The 20,453-nt window shown below is 46.8% G+C and overlaps 1 protein-coding gene and 2 long non-coding RNA genes across 4 annotated transcripts in view; 2 read left to right on the top strand and 1 right to left on the bottom strand.

Annotated features, from left to right (window-relative positions):
* The window catches only part of LOC126499362 (uncharacterized), a 49,201-nt gene extending 40,229 nt beyond the window's left edge, over positions 1 to 8,972 (top strand). The window contains exon 2 of the long non-coding RNA XR_007591077.1: positions 8,069 to 8,972. This is a non-coding gene — a long non-coding RNA (uncharacterized lncRNA). The remainder of the gene's footprint in view (positions 1 to 8,068) is intronic.
* Positions 6,406 to 12,334, bottom strand: LOC126499358 (uncharacterized). Its single transcript, XR_007591076.1, has 3 exons — positions 12,142 to 12,334; positions 11,277 to 11,418; positions 6,406 to 7,501 (listed from the first exon to the last, which is right to left on the bottom strand). It is a non-coding gene; the product is annotated as an uncharacterized lncRNA (long non-coding RNA).
* Positions 12,335 to 12,579: 245 nt separating this feature from the next.
* The window catches only part of Fkbp5 (FKBP prolyl isomerase 5), an 80,673-nt gene continuing 72,799 nt past the window's right edge, over positions 12,580 to 20,453 (top strand). The window contains exon 1 of one of the 2 annotated variants that reach the window (XM_050138505.1): positions 12,580 to 12,758. The gene's annotated coding sequence lies outside the window, so the exon portion shown is untranslated. Of the gene's footprint in view, positions 12,759 to 13,632; positions 13,655 to 20,453 lie in introns of those variants that run through there. The other variant, XM_050138507.1, reaches the window with a different exon arrangement.

Below are 20,453 nucleotides of genomic sequence, written 5' to 3'. Positions count from 1 at the left end.
TGTGTGTGTGGTGTATGTGTGTGTGTGGTGTATGTATGTGTGTGTTGTGTATGTATGTGTGTGTTGTGTATGTATGTGTGTGTGGTGTATGTATGTGTGTGTGTTGTGTATGTATGTGTGTGGTGTATGTATGTGTGTGGTGTATGTATGTGTGTGTGTTGTGTATGTATGTGTGTGGCTACATTTGTCTACGCAGGCATGTGTGGAAGCCAAGATTGAGACTGATATGTCTTTTTCAATTACGTCTCCATCTTACATTTTAACTATTTACTTTTATTTTATGTGTATGAGTGTTTTGCCTGCATGTCTGTCTGTGCACCACTTCTGTGCCTGTGGAGGCCAGATGAGGGCTTCAAGTTCCCGGAAGTGGGTTTACAGATGACTGACAGCTGCCGTGTGGGTGCTGGGAGCTGAACTCAGGTCCTCTGCAAGAGCAGCACCACTCGTAATAAGTCTGCCATGTCCTAGTATCCCACCTTGTTTTCGTGGCCAGGTGTCTAACTAAACATGTCAGCTAGATTGGTTGGGCAGCAAAGCCCCATGGATCCCCGTCTCCATTCTCAGCCCTGGGCTTGACTCACTGAGCCATCTCCAGCCCCTCTTTCTCTTTTTCCATTTCTTTTCTTTTTCTTTTAAGTCAGCTCAGGGTGTTCTCGAACTCGCAACTATCTGCCTGCTTCAGCCCCCTGGTTGCTGGGATCGCAGGCATGCACCGTCACAGCCAGCAGGGCTTTGCTTTTCATTTTTGTTGCTGCTGCTGCATTGATTTCCACTGAATGACCAAAGCATAAGTCATTTTCACAACTCCCCACTGATGGACGTCATGATGGTCTGTCACTGTATCTGTTAGGAAGGAGTCCCCCAGAACCCTCTTACACAGCTGCTTTTTTTCTGGACACCTCTTTTTTTTATGGGGAGAGAACAAATTGCTGAGTGTGCTTGCATGCGTATGGTGTGTATATGTATGTGTGTGCAAGTGTGTGTGTACCTGTGTGTGCATGTGTGTATGTGTTCATATGGATGTATGCATGTGTGTGGGTGTGTTTGTTGTGTATAGTGTGTATTTGCACATGTGTGAAATGTGTGTGTGTTTGTTGTGTATAGTGTGTATTTGCACATGTGTGAAATGTGTGGGTGTGTTTGTTGTGTATAGTGTGTATGTGTTCATATGGATGTATGCATGTGTGTGGGTGTGTTTGTTGTGTATAATGTGTATTTGCACATGTGTGGAATGTGTGGGTGTGTTTGTTGTATATAGTGTGTATTGTATGTGTACATGTGTATATGTGAGTGCACGAGTGTGTCTGCACTTCATTTCTGAAGAGACCCCCAGCGTGTGTTCCAGAGTGCCTGTGTGTCCCCACTAACAGAGCAGGAGTCTTCTGGTGCTGTCAGATCTGGGCCAGCCTCTCTCAGGTGCTGTCGCTCTTTTTTTATTTTTTACTCTGGTAAGGTATCGCTAGTTCTTCCAGAAATACTGAGGGTCGAGTGTGTACCCTGAAGGCTCATGCACTGGATGCTGGGCTCCTGGTGTGTCAGGGGTGAGGCCCTGGGGTCTTTAAGAGGAGAGGTAATTAGCTGTGCCTCAGAGGGAACGGTGAAGGTGACGGAGGGCATCAGCTTCCTCAGGGTCGGGCTGCTCTAAAGCTCGGCCAACACTGTCACCCGTGTGGCCTTGTGCACATAACCAGCAGGCTTGCTATTCCTCCATCACAGGTGGTGTAGACCGGGGCAGGGCTCACCAGGCCCTCTGACCTTCAAATTTTTCTAGTCTTTTTTTTTTTTTTTTTCTGTACAAAGTACTCCAGTCAGGGCTGGGGAGATGGGGAGATGGTATGTTCAGTGCTTGAGGTCAAGCGTGAGGACCTGAGTTCGATTCCCAGCACTCGGGTGGACGTGAGTGCAGTGCTGGAGAGGTGGGCCAACCAGCCCCCTAACATAGAGAGCCAGGTCTCAGTAAGAGACCCTGCCTCCAAAAACACGGTGGCTGGTGTGTGACAGGGAACGACGCCTGAGGCTGCCCTCTAGCCCACACCTCCAGGCACACACGCCGACGCACAAGGTGCTAGCCTTGAGTGTTTACTGCGCCACACAGAATGAACTAAATGGGTGTGTAGCAATCTGTCACGGAGAGGCACATTGCCCACCCCTCCCTGAGGCCATTCTGTCAATGCTCTAGTCCTCCCAGCTCACCAGCTGAGTTCCTAGAATTCAGATTTGTTTTGCTTTTGTTTCTTGCGTCAAGTCAAGGTCTTGTTACGTAGCCCAGATAGGCCTGGAATTATACTCTTTTTTTTTTTTTTTTTTGTGTGTGTGTGTGTGTGGTTTTTCGAGACAGGGCTTTTCTGTGTAGCTTTGGAGCCTTTTCTGGAGCTAGCTCTATAGACCAGGCTGGCCTTGAACTCACAGAGACCCACCTGGCTCTCCCTTTAGTGCTGGGACTGCCGCCACCACCACCCAGCTGGAACTAATTCTTATCAAGCTGCTCTGTCAGGCCTGTGGGAACATCAGTTTCAGTAACAAAATCATCCTTTTTCAAAATTGCAGACAAGTGCCTAATAGTACTCAGTATCTCAACATCTACTGACACCTACGTGCTCACACGCATGCAGTGTGTTGACCTCGAGGGTCCTGCCCATGAAAGGCAGACGCGGCATCAAAATAGAAATACTCAAGACATGGCCTATTTATTTCTATTGGGTGTTGCTATCTCACACTGCTAAAAGCACACAGAGTAAGAAAGAAAGGGAAAGTCATCATAGGCTCATCAAAGTTAAAATTAACCCGAGCAGTGGTGGCACACGCCTTCAATACCTGCGCTCGGGAGACAGAGGCAGGCGGATCTCTGTGAGTTCGAAGTCAGCCTGGTCTAAAAGCAGAAAACAAAACATTTAAAACTCAGGGCTGGGGACATGGCTCAGCAGCTAAGAGCACTGGCTGCTCTTCTGGAGGACCAGGGTTTGGCTCCAGCACCCAAATGGGGACTCACAGGCACCTGTAACTCCAATTCCAGGGGATCTGACACCCTCTTCTGGTCTCCAAAGGTCCTGCATCCGTGTGGGCACATAGAAACCTGCAGGCACACGCTTAAAATAAAAAATAAACCTTAAAAAAACAAAAACTCAATATGATGGTGCATGCCTGCAATTCCAGCTCCCAGGAGGCTGAGGGGAAAGGATCATGGGATCTGAGTTCCAGGCCAGTAAGACCCTGTATCTCGATGTACACACACATTGTTTTCTCCAGTAAGACCCTGTATCTCGATGTACACACACATTGTTTTATACAGTAAGACCCTGTATCTCGATGTACACACACATTGTTTTATACAGTAAGACTCTGTAGCTCGATGCACACACACATTGTTTTAGTTTAATTCCTTTTTCTTTTCTTTCTTTGTGTAAAAGAAACATCATGGTCTCTCCATGTATTGCCTGCTGTCTTGAAACTCACCATGTAGCCCTCACACACCAATGATTAATCAAGAAAATGCTCCACGGGTAGGGGTGGGGCGGATGAGTGGGAACTGCGGTGCCTGTGGCAGAAAATGTAAAATAACCTCAGTAGGATAAACCTTCCTCTCTCTGTCCAGTGAAGTCCAGAGGATTCTACAGTTATCAGAAACCCGGATTCCTTCTGTCTTTGTCATTCTGTCTTCAACAGGGAATTTGACCTATTGATCCAGCACGGTACTGGGCTCCTGCCATTGCATCTGCATTTATCTGGCAGAAAGAAGATTTAAGGGGGGGGGGAGCTTTTTTTTTTTTTTTTTTTTTTTTTTTTTTTTTTTGAGATAGGGTTTCTCTATAGCTTTGGAGCCTGTCTTGGAACTTGCTCTGCAGACCAGGCTGGCCTCGAACTCACAGAGATTTGCTTGTCTTTGCCTCCCGAGTGCTAGTATTAAAGGTATGCACCACCACGGCCTGGCGAGCTCCTCTCCTTAAAGACAATTCCGTGTTCTTCTTTTTTTCTCTCATTAGGCAGAAGATGGACAAGGGAGGTTGGGAAAGGGAGAAGACGGTGCAAGGGAGGCTGGGAAACGTATCCCTTCTTCTAGGTAGCCAAGTACCTACTCCAAGATCAGAGAGGAAGGGAAATGAATAACGGAGGAAGAATAGAATTTTTGCTATATTACATGGAAATTTACCTAATTAAAAAGAAAAAGAAGGGCAGTTTCAGGGCATTTAAGCATCCTCCAGCATCCACAGCATCAGGCATATGGTGCACGGACGTTCGTGTAGGCAAACCACCCATGCACATAAAAACACATACACACACACACACAAACATACACACATACATATTGGTTTCTGAGACAGGGTTTCTAAGTAGCTATGGAGCCAGTCCTGGAACGTGCTCTGTAGACCAGGCTATAGAACTCACAGAGATCCTCCACCTGCCTCTGTCTCCCGAGTGCTGGGATTAAAGGCCTATGCCACCACCGCCCAGTGGAGGGTAACATCTTTACTTGTCATTTGTATTCCTACGGGCAATGCTTCAATAAGCTATATGTTTTCTACCACCTCTTTGGCATTGAGGGATTATTTTGGCTGGGTGAACTCCCAAAAGGGGAAGTGCTAGGTCAGAGACTGAGTGCTCACTGCCAAATTGCTCTTTGAAGAAGTTTCAACAATTTCTGCTCACCAATAATATCTTTCCCGTATCTGGACCATGCAGACATTGCCAGCCTCAGGTAGAAAGGGCTATCTCTTTTGGATAAGAGCAGGATGTAAGGTTTGTTTCTGTTTTTTTTTTTTAATATTTATTTGTTATGTATACAATAGTCTATCTGTGTGTATGCCTGCAGGCCAGAAGAGGGTACCAGACCTTATTACAGATGGTTGTGAGCCACCATGTGGTTGCTGGGAATTGAACTCAGGACCTTTGGAAGAGCAGGCAATGCTTTTAACCACTGAGCCATCTCTCCAGCCCTTATTTCTGTTTTTACGAGTCAGTTTAAATGTCTTTTCAAGTGTATGAATGACTTATTGATGTTTTTGATGATTTTTGGGCGTGTGTCAGGTGTGTATATATGTGCTTGTGTGTGTGTGCGTGCTTTTAGTTGGGAATTCCTCCCCTTCAGACACTCCCCTCCTGTTTTTTTGAGACAGGGTCTCTCACTGGCCTGGAATTCACTAAGTGGGCTAGGCTGACTGGGACAGTAAGCCCCAGAGATCTGCCTGTCTCTGTGGGCTCAGCACTGAGATTATAATTGCATGTTGCCATGCCTTGCTCTTTCAAGTGTGATCTCTGGGCATCGAATTCAGGTCCTTGAGTTTTTGTGGCAAGCCTTTTTCAACTGAGCCATCTCTAGCCGTAGTCTGGATTTTTTTTTCCTTGTGTGTGGAGAGTGTGTAAGAAATAAAGTAGGGTGAGGACCCGAGTTTAGAGTCCAGCATTCACACTGGATAGCTCTGTGACCCCAGTTCCGGGGATCCAACACTTCTGGTTTTCATGGGTACCTGTTCTCAGGTACACACACCCATACACATGTACATATGATTCAAAATAAAAATGGGTGGTGGCACACGCCTTTAATCCCAGCACTTGGGAGGCAGAGGCAGGCGGATCTCTGTGAGTTCGAGGCCAGCCTGGTCTACAGCGAGTTCCAGGACAGCCAGGGGTACATAGAGAAACTCTGTCATTCCCCCCCCCCCAGCCCCTGCCAAATAAAATAAATCAATTCTTTGGGTTGTAAAGATGGTGCAGAAGTTAAAAGAGTGTTCTGCTTTTGCAGAGGACATGAGTTCAGTTCCCAGAAGTAAGATAAGAATCTGGGTTTCTTCACCTCGCTCCCCCCAGAAAGCAAATCAGCTGTCACAACATTACCTACTAAAGCACATCTGGTTTTGACATTGCTCTGAAATGTGGATAGGCAGGAACTGTAGTTATTATTATTATTATTGAGACAGTGTATCACTGTGTAGTCCTGGCAGGCCCGGAACTCACCTACCCGTATATCTGGAGTGCTGGTATTAAAGGTGTGTGTCACCATACCTTGCAAGATCTAGATATATATTTTAACAATGTATTTATTTTTATTTTATGTGTATAGCGTTTTGCCTGCATGTACATTTGTATGCCATAGCATGAAATATCCGAGGACATCAGAAGGGGGATTGGAACCTCTGGAATTGTAGTTAAGGACAGTTAGGAGCTGCCATGTGGGTGCTGGGAACCAAACCTGAGTCCTCTGGAAGAACAGCCAGTGCTTCTAACCTCTGAGCCATCTCTCCAGCATCAAAATAGAGGTTTTTTTTTTTTTTTTTGGTTTTTCGAGACAGGGTTTCTCTGTGGCTTTGGAGCCTGTCCTGGAACTAGCTCTTGTAGACCAGGCTGGTCTCGAACTCACAGAGATCCGCCTGCCTCTGCCTCCCGAGTGCTGGGATTAAAGGCGTGCGCCACCATCGCCTGGCAATAGAGGGTTTTTTTTTTAAATGTCCATTCAAACTTGTGTTAGTGATGATGGCCCTGCAGTACGCCGTAGCTTCTGGTGGGTACTGCGTGGTTCTTTTTTGGAGTTTTCCTCCATGTCTGTACACTCATGCTTCCAGAATGAATGGCAGCTGTAACCTCATCACTACTGCTATTGGGATTGCAATAATTTACAGAAACAAGGTGCACTGTTGTCGTGTGACTTTCTTGTCCCGGGTAGGGCACTGACAACAGATCAAAAACGATTCCACCTTCTCTGGGTGTCCTCATATTCAATTCGTAGACCAGGTTGGAGCCAGCTCACAGAGATCCACCTTCCTCTGCCTCAGGGCAAGATAAACCCTCCCTCCCTCGCTCAGGTTGCTTCTTGTTAGGTCGTGGGTCACAGTAGAAGAAACCTAGCTAGTTACTATGCCACCCCCAGTGGAGGTGACTCTGATGCCTTGAGCAACTTGTTTCTTCAGCCTGAAAGGCTGCAGAGGATGACCAAGGTCATGAGAGGTCATGGGCCGTGGTTTAGATGTGGAGGCTTTGGGCTTCAGGCTCAATCTGGTACTGGAATACTGGGCCTTGGGACAATGGCCCACGGAGTCAGGAAGGGACAGGTTGAACTGTACTATGAGACTGATGTCTGAGTCCTTGCCACACTTATTCTTTCCCTTGAACCCGCCTTTCTTTAACCAAGCTGGAGGTGCTAGAATTGGTGCTTTGTTAATTGGAGGCCCAATTCCTAAAGAGTTAAATGGTCTTTAGGGATTTTTACATATGTGTGAACCATCCCAATAATCACTTAGTAACATCCAAAGAATATTTTTTATTTGTACTGTGTGTGTGTGTGTATCACTGGGGACTGAACCCAGGCCTCTGTGCACTTGAGGCAGGACCTCCACCATCGCCCCAGCCCCTCCTCAAGGATTCAGGTCTTCAGTTTCTTTCAGTGAAGTAAATGTTCACGGTGTGGGGAGTTTTACACTTCTTTTGTTGAGGGCAACCTGAAGTATGCTGTTCTGGGATTTGGCTAAGTGTTAGAGAAGAGCCGCGAGGACCAGGCCTTGACTTCAATGAACTACAAAAACAAAACACAATTTATTTATTTTAATGCACCATAAATGAGTTTTTTACATTCTGAATTTCATTTTGGATTATTCAGTGCAGGCACACAGAGATACAACTACTGGCTGTTACTGAGTGTGTAGCCTAAAGCCTCGCTGAGTTTGCTAGCTCTGAGTTTTGATGCATAGAATATCATATACCTGGGAAAAGCCATTCTATCTTTCGCTCCTTCTCCCTTCCCTCCCCCTTCCTCCTTTCCTTCATTCTTTTGGACACGGGGTCTCTAGCTCAGACTGGCTTTAAACATACTGCATAGCCAACGATGACCTCAAAGTGCTGGTCCCCGACTCCACTCCTCAAGTGCTGGGATGACAGATAAGTGCCACCACATCCCTTTTTTGTCTGTTTGTTTGTTTTCGAGACTGGGTTTCTCTGTGGCTTTGGAGCCTGTCCTGGAACTAGCTCTTGTAGACCAGGCTGGCCTCGAACTCACAGAGATCCGCCTGCCTCTGCCTCCCGAGTGCTGGGATTAAAGGCGTGCGCCACCACTGCCTGGTGACACAACATTCTGTTTATTCAGTGTTGCAGATCAAACTCAGGACTTGGTGCATGGCAGATGGCATTCTGCCAAGTGACCCCCACCATCACAGCCTGCGGTGAGCGAATGTGTGTTCATGCCGTGAGCGTATCCACGTAAAGCACCCCAGTGCCTCAGACCCACGGGAATGGCAGTCTTCCCCTGGTGGAAGTCCAGATGTTGACAGTTGTGCGGAAAGTGTCAAGCGTAGCCTTCTCTTCCCACTGACTGCTCCTCTGCAGAGAGCCCTTCTGACATCAGCTGGCGCACATCCTGTTCAGATGTATGTAGTAAACCAGCCCCCTCCTCAAGAGCCGCGTATAATAAACAAGAGTTTCTAGGCGTGTCGCAGCTCCATCCCAGCACGTGGCCCACCCAATCCCAGCTTTTCTGCTTGTGTGTCCTTGGTTTTCACCTCCTTCACTCCAGCCAGGCAGTACCAAACCTGGCAGGTCCTGACACCAGCCTAGGTTTTTTTTTTTTTTTTTTTGGATTTGTTTCATTTGTTGAGACAGGGATTCTCTCTGTAACAGCTCTGGCTGTCCTGGAACTCGCTCTGTAGACCAGGCTAGCCTCAAACTCACAGAGATTCACCTGCCTCTGCCTCCTGAGTGCTGGGATTAAAGGTGTGCACCACCACTGCCCAGACTCTTTTACTTTTTAAATCCATATCCTTCTTTATGTATGTCTTGTTTAACTGTCCTGACTAGTACACTTAGTACAACATTAAACACACACACACATGGCCAGCCAGGCATGAGGACGTGCCCCTGGGAGACAGAGGCAAGAGGATCAGGAATTTAAGTTCATCTTCAGCAACACAGCAAGTTTGGGGCCAGCCTGGCTTTCATGAATACTTGTCTCAAAAAACAAACACAAAATAAAAGTTAAAAGTGACCAGAGTGGACATCCTTGTCCTGTGCTTATTCACAAGCACCCACTTTTTCATTATTATGATGCTAGTTATGGGTTTCCATAGATGACTTTGGGTGTAGGGTGGGGCCTGATTTTATAAATAAAGTTTTATACAAACACAGCCATGCAATTCATTTACATATAGTAATGGCTGTAATGGCAATTGAGTCAGTGTGACAAAGAATATGGTTTCTAAGCTTAGAATATTTCTCTTTGGTCCTTTAAGAAGAAGTCCACTGGAGTGGTTTTCAGTTTTGGGTTAGTTTGTTAGGAAGCAATATATAAGGAAAATGGCTCTTAGATTGAGGCCGCCCAAGCTGTGTCACTTAATAAAAGGGAACTCCCAGAGGCTGCAGAGGTGGCTTTGTAGGTGAGGTGCTGTCTAGACACACACATATAAATAAAAAGTAAAAAATCTTTTAAAAAAAAGCAAGTTACATAGCGGTGCTGGAGCTATGGCTCAGGGGTCACAGAGGACCAGCGTCCATGTGGCACTGGCTCACTACTGGATATAATTTTAGTTCTAGAGGAACCCATGCCCTCTTCTGCCGTTTTGTGGGCACTGAGCGTGCACGTGGTACACAGGCATACATACATGAAAGCAAAACACTCACATATAGAAATTAAGGCTAAGAAACCTTTTAAAAAGTGAGAATTATAAGCTCTGGTCTAGCCTGTCCTGACCACTGTACTCTTGTTTTCACCAACAAAAAGTCCCATAAAACTGGAACGAGAATTTGTGAGCTGAAACAGAGAAAGGAGATAGAGAACACTGAAGAAGGGGTGGAGTGGGGTCAGCCCCGGGCTTAGACTGGAGTCCCAGAAGCAAAGAGAGAGACAAGACCTACACACACTATGATTGAGATCTGTCCAGTACGGGTGACAAACCATTCGAAGGGACAGCCATGCAATGGTGGAGGCCCACTTCACTGTGTCTTCTGACTTCCTAAGCAGGCTCTCCTCCGTGTGCACAGCCGCCTCAGGAAAAGGTTCTCACACTGGGCTGGGGCTCTGTAGTGGGGAGCACAAGGGCTTTGGACGAGCCAAGTGTGAACACGGCCTCTGCCCACTTCCTATCCAGGCCACCTGAAGAAGGTTCCAATCTGCAGCGTATCCCCCCCCCAATTACGTTTATTTCTTTGTGTGTGTGTGAAGTGGGGGAGGTGATGTGTGTGCCACACGGGTGAGTTTGTAGAGGTCAGAGGCCAACTTGCAAGAGTTCTTTTTCTTCTTCCATTATGTGAAACCCAGGGATCAAATTCAGGTCTCCAGGTTTAGCCACAAGGCCCTTTACCCGCTGAGCCTTCTCATTGGCCCTCCGCTGCAGCTCTCTCAATGAGTAAGAGAAAAGAAATGGATGCCACATGACAACAGCGAGCATCGAGTTACCCACGCTGTGGGAACAAACCTGTGGACACCGAGTGCTTTAAGACCGAGATGTGGTTTGAATTCTATCACAGGCACAAAGGGCTATAGCACCGGATGTGCAATTTGCAGAAATCGGTGCAAAAAGAACACACAGGGCCCCTTGATGAAAAATGACTATGTCAAGATGACCACAGCAGTACTTTAAACGGAGCACCGGGACTTTCTTAGTGCGTGTCCCTAAGAAATATGACACACCCATGAAGCCAGCCTCGGTGACAAGACCTGCAAAGAAGGCTCCATGCGACGGGAAAGGGCTTCTCCTGCCACATCCAGGGCATCCATGCCTAGGGAAAATGCCGAGGAGGGTGAGTTTGGTGACCAGAGTGGTTTTTCTGGGGGAGTGGGTGGGGCCAGCCAGGCTGCCATCGGAGCAGAAGAACTGACTGTTCCCCACAGACTCTGGCCTAGAAAAAAAAAAAAAAAAAGCCTGCAGCTGTATCTACAGCCCCTGTTTGCTGTGGTGTGTTACAACACAGCCTGGCAGCCTCCCGGGCTTTTCTTCCTCCTGGAAGAGGCGCCTCTCAGAACACGTGACAAGCCGACACAACCCTGCAGACTGGCCCACACTGCCCCTCGCTGTTCACTCAGCTCCTCAGCAGTTCCAGGCTGCATGCTTTGTTAACTCCGGGCTGTCCCGTCCCACCTTCGTGCCGAGTCCGTTCCTTACCCATCTAGGAAGCGTGGGTTCTATGAGGCCTCTTCAATGAAGCCCCTCCCCTGCCTCTCACAGGGGCACGGCCTCTTCCCTGGAGAGAGCACCCCACTCTTCTATGTAGACACACACCACGAGCCCTGGAACATTACTCAAGTGTGGATGTCCCTGTCTGCTAGCTCGGAGCCTCTGCGGGCTGGCACGGTGCCTTCTCACCTCCATGCGCCCTCCTCCACACAGGGCACACTTCTTGTTCTCTGTGGGCAGAGCAGACACAGAAGCAGCTGGCGTTAGTGAGCGGTGCTATCCACATCACGGTGACGAATTCACGTAAACAGCCCGTGGCCCTCCCTGGAGGCTGGAACGGGGGAAGCTTCCAATTATTGGGAAAACTCAAGTGACTAAGACAGGACCCCTGCCCAAGAGGAGGGTCCTAGGTCAGTTTTGTCTTTTCTGAAGACAGGAAAGGAATGACCATTCTATCACCCAGCATGGTGACATAAAGAATGTCTTCCAAAATTCTAAGTATGACAACGCAGAAGAAACAAAAATAACTAAAATAAAAGCAGACACGGAGCCAGAAACCACGGATTTTCACGTGTCTACGAGACATTTCCATAGGCAATTGAGACTTTTGATTTCTCTTCCGAGCGAGCGAGCGAGCGAGCGAGCGAGCCAGAGAGAGAGAGAGAGAGAGAGAGAGAGAGAGAGAGAGCACTCAGTGGCTGCTCTCCCAGAGGATCTGGGTGCCACCCGCAGCACCCACATGGCAGCTCACAACTCCAGTCCCAGGAGACCAGACGCCCTCTTCTGGCCTCTGCTGGGCACTGCACGCACACAGTGCACAGTCATACATTCAGATGAGACACTACAACATTCATTTAAAAAAATCGAAAAAAGGAACAGTTCGCGCTCAAGTCCCCAGGTACAGCTCCTGCATGTCCACGGGAGTCACCCAGGGTTGGCCACGTGGTTGGGGCAGGGGAGCTCACCCTTCGGGCTCCTTCCCGTCCCCTTCACCTGGGCGACTGTGTTGAACAGGACAGAGGACCAGAGGGAGAGCGTGGAGCTAGGTGCTAACCTGGGGGCTTCCCAGTCTCTAAGGAGCATCCTGGAGTCCATGAGGTTGCTTCCTGGGGTCAGCATGGCCTGATCCCTCCGGCCTCGCGAAGGGCGGGCTGGGTGGACAGACAGGCAGGGCAGGCTTAGCAGGAGTGCGTCTGGAGGCCAAGGACGACGCCAAGAGGTGTCAGTCAGCTTCCTCCATCCCTCCTCTCCGGCCCCCACAAAGGGCAAGGGCCAGACACGTGGGCTGCGGCGGAGAGGCGGGGGAGGCACCCGAAGGGGGCGGAGCCTCATTTGCATAGACTGTGCGCGGCCACCAATGGGGACAGGCGGAGCCACAGCCCGCGCGCCTTTTGGGGGCGGATTGACAGCCCCGCGGGCCTATGGGAGGTGGGTCCTGCGGCCGGTGGGGGCGGGACGACGGCGGGCGCTGCCCGGCGCACTAGCCGGCTCGCGGGCGCTGCCAGTCTCCGGCGGCGGTGTCCGGCGCGCGGCTGAGCGACTGGAGCGTGCGGGCGGGCGAGCGAGCGAGCGGACGGGCGGGCGGCCTGCTGGGCGGGCTGAGAGGCTGAGCGGCGGCGCGCGCCGCGGAGAGACGCGGAGCCCGAGACGCGGCGGCGGCGGCGGCGACAGGTACGGGCGCCATGGCCGCGGGGATGGAACGCGCGCGCGCGCGGTGGACCCGGGAATCGGCCCGGCGCTGGCGGTCCCGCCTCCGCCATCCCCTCACGCGGCTTTCCCCGGGGCGGCGTGGACGGGGCGTGCGGCAGACGGGGGCCACGCGTGGGAGGCGGAGCGGCCGCGCCTCCGGTCAGCGATCGCTCTGCGCGGCGCCGGCTCGCCCGCCCGCGCGCGGCTTTTGTTTCCCGCGCAGCCTGTGCACAGGTCCAGGAGCCCCGTGTCGCCACGCCACGCCACGCCGCCGCCGGGCGCGGAGGAAACTTGGCCTTCCGGAGCCCCGCGAGCCCGCACGCGCGCGCGGATAACGGAGCGCCCCACCGTGTCCGCCTGGCCGTGCGATGGGCGTGCCGCCCGGGCGCCGCCCTCACCTGCCATTCCCTGGCCGGCTCGCTGCCGGCGGGCAGGTGACCCGCGGGCTCGGAAGTGGACGCTGGAGGGAAAGCCAATTAAAAGTTGCTTTAGGGGCCTCCGAGGTGGCTGAGCGGGGACAGGCGCTTGTCACCAAATCTGACGACCGGAGTTCGATCCCCGGAACCGACTCGTGAGAGTTGTCCTCTGACCTACACGTGCACACACACACACGCTCACACTCACTCTCTCTAAATATGTAAGTTGTTTTAGGAGCCTCCATTCCATTCCCTTTAGCCCTGGGACATCACAGTCTGGGCGTTAGCCCTTGACTCGGAACCCAGCCTTTGGTGCGCGCGCGCGCGCGTATGAAGAAGCTAAGGGAGCACACTGCATTATGATCTTCATCATCCTGTTCGCTGTGGGTGAGCCAGGTTGCAGCGCCTGTGCCTCGGGTTTTGAATAATGGGCTTCTGCGGCGGTGGCGAAAGCTTTGGAAGGTACAGGTCGTAAGCAGAGCGTGCAGGGCTCGGGACAGTGTGTTCCGCGCTTGGCCGCCTTTCAGTCAATTCTGCAGGCAGCAGTTGGGAGCTGGTGGTTTGGGGATTTTTTTTTTTTTCCAGCGGACTGAGGTTGAGCGTTGAATGGGCACTTTCTTTGCCTTTCCTAGGGGTAGGAGAGAGTTTATTTTCATTGTCTTTCTATTTTCTTAGGGTAGAGGACAAGGGAGAAGTTAAGGTGAATTTAGGTTAAGAATTTTGTCCCTTCTTTCCCGTTAGTGTTTGTTGTTATTATTACTATAGAATTGTAGTAGCTCCTTCTCTTGTTGTCTGATTCAATTCAAGAAATAACTGAAACTGTCTTATCCTGGTGGGACATTCTTGCTCCATCGTACTTTCCCTTAACTGTTTTCTGGTAGCTTCTCTCCCAGCCGTCCGTCCGGTATGCGCCGAACAGGCTTCTAAGAGCTTTCACTTTGCAGATCCTACAGAAATGGCATATTTTAGCTATTTTTAAATGGGAAAGGTTAATAACATTCATTATTTGTTAGAAACACGTGGTTTAGTTCTCTCCCTTTGACTCTAGTATGTCCTGTGTGGAACTGCATTGGGTATGATCTGTACTTAGAGGAGTTGAACTCAGTAGTTAGTCTTTACCTGATCACACTAATTAACTGAGTGGCCATTGTATTCATCTAGCTAGTTTGAGTTAGCTATTAGTTGGGACCACTCGAGATTATTTTAAATTAATGTAGGAATATTACTTTTAAATTCTTTTAAAACAGCAAGTTTATACATTAATGAGGTTTTTGTCATTCCAACATTTTTTAAAAGTTTGCTTCTCAATATTTACTTTTCAGTTATGTGACATGGAGTGGATTTATTTTTATTCTCTTTTAAATTTTCATTTATGTGTTTGTTTATTTATCTGTCTGTTGTCAGTGTTGGTGCGACCACGTTGGCACAGGTGTGGCTGTCAGAGGACGACTCTGAGTTGTTTCTCTCACGATGTGGTCCTGGACTTTACATTCAGGCAACCACACCAGCCTAAGACATAATTTAACTCACTTTAGCATGAAAAACCTACGGTTTTGGATTAGGCAAGTCAGTTGATTTTGAAATTCTTCCTTGTTCTTGGATTGGGAAAGAATGTGCATTCTGTGTTGTTAGTTCCTAAGGCATTGCAGTTTTAGAGTGAGCTAGCGTACCCCGTGGTGCCGAGAGATTCAGTCTGGCTAAAGTTCCTGATGGTTCCTGAAGGCAGATTAAGTGGCTCTTCGCCATGTAGAATGGGCTGCTTTAAAAAGGGGGCTTTCTTTGTTTTAGATGATTTAATTCCCCTTTGGTGTTACGAAGTTGGAGGGTTTATAATCCTGTGTCTTATGATGCTGCTTACATGTACCAAATACCATAAGTCACATTAATTAATTTTTTAAATTTGTTTATGCTTATGGGTCTTTTATCTGTATGTCAGTATGCTATTTGCATGCTTGGCACTGGCAGCATCAGAGGCCAGGAGAGGGCTCTGAAGGTCAGGAGCTGAAGTGTGGGTGCCCTGGAAGGGCAGCCGGGACCTTCTCCCCAGCTCTTCAGGGCTTATTTCATCTAGTTACACAAAGGCATGGCTGGTGTGTGCTTGAACTAGAAAAGTGCTTTTTGATGCCCATTGTCAGGTATTTTAATTACTGATTTTTGTTTACTTTGTCTTATTTGTGGTAGACCAGATCACAGAATTATCAACCACATTTCACTTTCAAAATTAGTGCACAAGTTGTTTCTCACATCTAGACACACACACAATATTAGGCTGTTTATTAGGCAGTTACCTTCAAGTGTAGCTCCTTTTGAGTCTGGTTATTGCTGGTAAGTTTCTTTTCTCCTTCTTCCCTCACCTCTCTCCTTCCCTCCTTTTTTCTCTCCTAGGCTTGAACCCACTCCTTGTGCATACTAGGCAGATGCTGTACTCTTAAGCAAATACTATAACAGACATTAAGAACATGCTCTAAACGCCTTTAACATTTCCATGATTTCCAAAGAAGATTCTGTTGTGCATATTTTGACACTCTTAAGTCTATAATTAATGCACACTGAACCATTATCTCCATTTTGTCATGCTCGAGCTTTTCAGCTTAACCAGTAACTAGACTTTTTCCCATTATTTTATATTTCTGAGATTCTCTGCAGTATATTTTAATGCTTTTTAATTTTTTTTATTTTTATTTTTTATCTTTGCTGTCTTGGGATTCAGCCCAGGGTCTTATGGGTGCTAGACAAACGATCTACCATTGAGCCCTTTGGTGCATTATAAAGTTCTGACATACGTGCTGCCTCAAATGTTTCCAACATTAAACCTCATGCGTCGAAGACTGGGTGGATGATATGGAAGTCCTGTATCTGTTGTCTTAAAACAAGGACTGCCTATGTGTGCGCTTACTTGTGAATAATGATTACTTTGTATAAAAGCCAGTTCTGTAAGGGAGACAGGCTGAAAGAATTTGTTAGAGAATGTAGTAGATTATTAAGGATATTATAGTAGTATTTAGAGCACTAAAATCCCACTTTTCAGAATCATTTGTCCGTCATAGTTTGGTAAGAGAATTTGACTTGTGCTATAGGGTACATGCCTTTTTACTCCCAGCATCCAGGATGCAGAAGCAGCCAGATCCTCACACGGAGTTCCAGGCCATATGTAATAGGACTGCAGGAAGCCCTGCTACAAACAATACCACGGACAAAAAATGCGTTAATCAGTATTTACTTCTAGTCGTTCTGGAAACATTTGATTCCTTAGAGTGAAGGACCACCAGAGGGAGTGTAGGGTCTACACATTTGGTGTGCCTGGTTTTAACCCTTAGTTTGGAAGCAAAACCTTTGTCAAAAGTAAGAAAAGGTGTTATTTTAGTTATCTGGAACAACCAGGCCAGCTTTCAGTAGTGAAAATAGGAGATTGTAGATGTTTGGAGTTGCTGTGTTTTCTGTAACAAAGCTCCAGGCTTCATTGAGTCTCTCTCTCTTTTTTTTCTTTTAGAAGATACAATTATTACAGAAATGAAAATGATACATTTTCAGAGTGAAACAATGGGTTTTTAAGTACATAGTCATACAGCAATGAAAGGGAGCATCCACAGGCTCAGAATGTTTCTTCATATTTACAGTGTGGCACATTCGAATTGTGTAGTTTTGAAATTGCTCAGTGTTCACAAAGAGCACAAGAAGAGGAAAGATCAAAGACTAGAAGAGGTTGCATTTTTCCTCTCCTGATTGCAAGCCTTCCTTTGGTGCCAGTGGTAAATTTCTAGAACCATCTGTAGCACTCTGTCTCTGTCTGGGCTACTGTTAAATGTATCTCCTTAAAATGTTCATCAGAGTGTCAGAGCAGGGTTGCAATTTTCAAATTGATCTTTTGAAAAGTCATATTTGTTTTAAAGGAGAAAAAAGATTAGTGATTCTTACTCCAGCATCTCTCAAGCTTGAAGGTGGTGGCATCTTTTTTTTTTTTTTTTTAAAAAAACTAACTAAAAATTACTATGAGAAATTGTAATGACAAGCAAATTATCTAGAGAAGCCAACAGAGCGTTTACTTTTCACCCTTAATATTAGTAATTAACATTGGAGGAACAGTTAAGTTTTGGAGGGTTGGTTTTAATAGAGTTAAGTTTGAGTGATGAGGTAAAGTCTTTATTTAAAAAAATAGATCTGTGTGTATTTTAATGTTTGTATGTCTAGAAGTGAAGTCCTTTCTCTTGTCAGCTGAAATTAATTATACAGGAGCATTTGAGTCAGTTTCCTCGTCATAGACTTCATGTTGTGGTGAGCTACTTTTTGGACTGGAGAGAACGTTAGCGATTGAGCCTTTATCAGCATATATTCTGAATAAGCATGGAACGCTCTTTACCTATGTAAAATATTTACTGATGAAATTGTTTCCATGTGTAAGTTTTGACAGAGTTAAAAAAACTTAAACATTTTGTGTTTTGTCTTTGGTGTAAAAAAATATTGTGCAGTAGATGGTAAGATCCCAGTGTTCTGTTTTTGGAAGAGATTTGCGAGGACACATTTGTCTTGCTGAGGTGCAGCACCAGCTCAAGTGGGAAAAAGATGTTTCTATTCTTCTGCTCCCGGATAGATTGAAAATTAAGAAAAGCCAAGATGGTCATCTTTCCAACGTAGATTTAATTTACCTTGAATTTAGTAAGCTCTGCAAAATTAGTATTTGTGGGGTTGGTTAAGAGTGCTTAGTGCAGGGCTGGAGAGATGGCTCGGAGGTTAAGAGCGCTCACTGGCTGCTGAGTTCAATTCCCAACAACCACAAATGGCGGTTCACAACCATCCCTAATGAGATCTGGTGCCCTCTTCTGGTGTGTGTATACATAATAAATAAAAAGAAATCTTTAAAGTTAAAAAAAGAAAAGAATATTCATTGCTCTTGTAGCGAACCCAAGTTTGATTTTGACACCTACAGTTCCAGAGGATCTGACACCTTCTTCTGACCTCAATGAGTACATGGTGTGCATACAGACATGCAGGCAAAACACTCCTTTGCATAAAATAAATCTTTACAAAACAGTTTTGGGTTCACAGTTAATATGTACAAATATACATCGCATCTTTGTTTGTGTGTATACCAGATTATCAATTGTCCACATTACATATAACAACATAATTGTGTATATATGAATATGCACACAAAATATATACACACATAATTGCTGTATGTATATTTGTATGTAGCTATCCATTCCAGTTTACTTAAAGGTGAACCTCTCTCCCCTTTTTCCCTTGTGCTCAGGAACAGGTACAGGTGTGCACAGCAGCTCGCCTGCAGTAGAAACAAACTGCTGAGCCCCCAGCAGAGTAGCGGGAAAAACCCAGGAACAGGCAAAGTCAGGACATGATGGTAGAAATGAGGACTGCTGGTAGGTGGGACCGTGGTTCACAGGAAGGGGTTCAGGGGACCTTTCTGGGATGATGGAAAAAGTGATTTACCTTTTAGGTGATGTTATTTTTCTTAAATTTTTTTTTTTGTGTGTACATGTGTGTGGAGATTTACTTGCCCATGTGTGTGCAGGGAGGTCAACATTCTCTTTCCTATTGCTCATCCACCTTCATTTTTAAAACCAGGAGCTTTTAGCCAGACTGGTGTTCATGGTGTTCCAGGCTGGCACCACCATGCCTGCTTTTGCACGGGCACTTGGAATTCGAACTCAGGTTCTCACCCTTGTGCAGCAGACACATTACCCACGGAGTTACCTCCCAGTCTCTCTCTCTCATTTTTAACTTCCAGAAAAGTGCAAAATCAGTACAGAGGATGTTATATACAGCTTTGTCCAGACTCCAGGGGTTCCATGTGCTCAGACTCACTAAGCTCTGCATTGTATGGTGTGTACATTGCATTCTTAGTAAAGGAAAAAGTGTGCTGAAAGTGAGAAATGATCTTACCTGAAAAAGTGAAAAAACCAACCATAAATTAGCTAGTCAGTTAATGACAGGGAAAGAGAACTGTCTCGTGTGTGTGTGTGTGTGTGTGTGTGTGTGTGTGTGTGTTGCTTTTCACTGACATTCCGAATGTTTTTGTTGGAAGAGGCGGGGTCCAGAGGATGATTCAAGGCGGAGCTACGGTGAGGAAACCCTGCTTTATTTTGTCATCCTGTGTGCCACCAGGGACGGATCAGCCTAGCTTTCCTGGAATTGAAGGTGGCGTTCATTCTTATGAGTGTGCTGGGTTCTGCATAGACAGGTACCAGCTTTAGTGTTCCGGATCCTAGACAAAGGAAGAGGAGGCCAGAAAGCTTGGTTGTCAGCTCTGGGTGGTGCTCTTTATCAGACAGAGGCCAGCTTGGTGTTTGCAAACCGTGTTGCTCAGGGTGAGTCTCCCATAGCCTCTGCATGACTGATAGAAACTAAACCTGATTAAGTCATGGTTTAAATAGGGATGGTTTTAAACATCTTTTCCCCTCTTGATGGTTTGTGTGATTTTCAGTGTATGTTCTTTGGCTCTTTGCTATTCAAGGTTAATTCTATATAATTTATAGGCGTTAGTTTATTTTTTACAAACAACTTTTTTTCTTCTTTTTTTTTTTAAACACCTCTGTGTCAAAGTTTTTGGTTATTTCTACGTTGGGAGATATTTAAAGTATCTAGAGGGCTAGCCAGAGGCTTCAGTAGGTTAGTCACTGGTATATTGTTCAACAAAACCAAACGTGCATTAAACAGAAAAATGATAGTTGTCTGCTGCCAGCCCAGATCAAGGAATGATTTTCTCTAAAGAGCGTGTTGAGGGCTGGAGAGATGGCTCAGAGGTTAAGAGCATTGCCTGCTCTTCCAAAGGTCCTGAGTCCAATTCCCAGCAACCACACGGTGGCTCACAACCATCTGTAATAAGGTTTGGTGCCCTCTTCTGGCCTGCAGGCATACATATACACAGAATATTGTATATATAATAAATAAATATTTTTAAAAAAGAGCGTGTTGATGATACTCTGAAGTGGCAGACTAGATCTTTTCTCCTGTTTATACAGTGAATTTCTATGTGCTAAGGATTGAACTCGGAGTCTTTTATGTTAGGCGAGTATTCTGCTGCTGTACTAACTCACCTGGTCCTATCTGCTGGAATCTGGTTTTGTCAGTCTCCACTAGAGACAGAAGTTTTAACACACCTGTAGGTGACGCTGACCCCTCGTGTTTTGCTGTGTTGTCCACATAACAAAGTGCAGGCCAGGAGAGAGGAAAACAGTGCCCTCCACATTCTCCAGACTCATTACTTACCGACATGTTGATCAGTGTGCCTTTTGTTTTATTT

This window comes from Alexandromys fortis, unplaced genomic scaffold (genome assembly GCF_014885135.2).
Source record: "Alexandromys fortis isolate MF-2015 unplaced genomic scaffold, M_Fortis_MF-2015_v1.1 scaffold_9, whole genome shotgun sequence".
Taxonomy (NCBI): Eukaryota; Metazoa; Chordata; class Mammalia; order Rodentia; family Cricetidae; genus Alexandromys; species Alexandromys fortis.
The sequence above is the reverse complement of the archived record's forward strand: the minus strand, read 5'-3'. Positions and strand labels throughout refer to the sequence as shown.